Raw genomic sequence first — 1,872 nt, forward strand, 5'->3', positions numbered from 1 at the left:
GAGGAGAGAGATGGGATTATTCACACCGATTATTAGCATTATTCCAGAATCGCGGCATTTTCTTCTCTCTCCGCTGACGGATTCCGACAAGAATACGATCCGTCAAGCGTACGGGGATGATTTTTCGAGATTCTTTTAATATTATGATCGGTCGAGATCGTTGGATCGTGAATGGAACGAATATTCGCATTACGTCGCGTCGTAACGTGGCGTACGAGTTCGTTGAAAAGGGGGCGGTTGAAATTTTCAAGGGAGGGGGCCGAGATTTTCGACGAGAAAGTGGTCGGGCGGGGGGAGGGAGGGAACGTTAACGAGTGGAGGAAGCGGAGCATGGAAAGAAGAAATGAATATGAAATTAATAGTATTCCGCCAAGTGCAGCCTGGCGCAACTCCATGCATTTATACGCGCTCGCCGGGAAAGCTTTTGCCTTTCCGTCTATCGCCTTTTCTCTCCGCGTTCACGCCTCCTCCCTCCTCCTCCTCTCCCTCTCGCCATTCTTTCCATTTTTCTCGCCCCCTCGCTACGACGTTTCTTCTCGCTATCTCTTTCCTCCCTCCCTCTCCAACCGTATTTTTGAGCGACTTTTCACGCGTCTTGTCGCACAATTCCACGGTGTCGTATCAAGAGCCCCGGCAACGACAATGGACAAACGGGCGGAGAAAGGTCGGCTGAAAAGAGGGCCCCCCGNCAAGATATTGTTCTTCCTTATAGCCGTCTCGTCGTGGAAATTGCCACTCTCCCCTCCCTCTCCCCTTATATATTATTGCATCGTCGTATTTGATTCGATACGCTTTTTAAATTCAACGACACTTTGACGGATTTATCGACGTTCCAGCTCGCGCTGCTTATCTCTCGCCGAAAAGGGAACGAGAGAAAGAGAGAAAGGGAAAGAAAGAAAAGAATTTGCCATTCTTTCCCTATCCGTTCGATTTCCCTATCCGCGAGAATTCCCACGTTCGTAAAACTTGCCATGTCTTTTCTTTTAAGCGAGTTCGAGTATCGATCACGGGTGGTATTTGTACGTACCATCGATCGAATACGTTCGATCGAGAAGAAAGAATCGTTTTCTCTTTTCCTTTCATACGATTTAAAAACACTACCCCACTTCTTGCCTTTCCCTCGCGATCGAAAAACATCCTCCTCTCCTCGATGGAGACTGGACAAATGAATGGAGAGAAGAAGAGGGGCCCCGTCGTAATTCGAAAGTGACCGACTGTCCGAAATCTCTATTAAACCGTGACTCGCAAGACGCTATATGGTAATTAGCCGTAGAAACTTGCCAGGCGAATTGTAGCGGGCGCCAGGGCGAACTATGCCCGCATGCCCCTTGGGTACCAAATACCAGCACCGGGGAGAGGTGGGTTAGGTGGTGGCGACATTACTAAAATGTCAGAGAATGTCACCCATCTCATAATCTATGCCCCGCGTCCTCTCCTCCCTCGTCTCCGGCCTCTCTGCAACCGCTAACCTCGAGGTTCCACCGGCAGAGCCCTCGGTTTAACCCGCCCTCCCGCACACCGTTGCTGCCGCTGCCGCTGTGGTGGCCCCTCTGGAACTCGCCCCTTCCTCTCTCTCTCGCTCTCTCTCTCTTCCTCTTGTCGGTGTCTTTCCTCCTCCCTCCTCCGCCAGTGGCCTGGCCTCGCCACGGTGCACCAGCCGCATTCTCGCGAGAAATTAATTTGGCCCTATTAAAATGATCACTTCTGGATTTAAGTTACGATCTCCTCCCCTCTCGCTCTTTTCCGCCCCCATCCACCTCCAACGCCGTCGCCTTCCATCGCCGCGTTCCATCAGGAGAATGGAGGGCGCCGAGTATATCCCTCTCGGCTTTCTCGGTGTCATTCATCGTGCCAGCGGCTCCGTGACGTTTC

The sequence above is a fragment of the Apis dorsata genome, unplaced genomic scaffold (assembly GCF_000469605.1).
Source record: "Apis dorsata unplaced genomic scaffold, Apis dorsata 1.3 scaffold_331, whole genome shotgun sequence".
In the NCBI taxonomy this organism is placed as follows: Eukaryota; Metazoa; Arthropoda; class Insecta; order Hymenoptera; family Apidae; genus Apis; species Apis dorsata.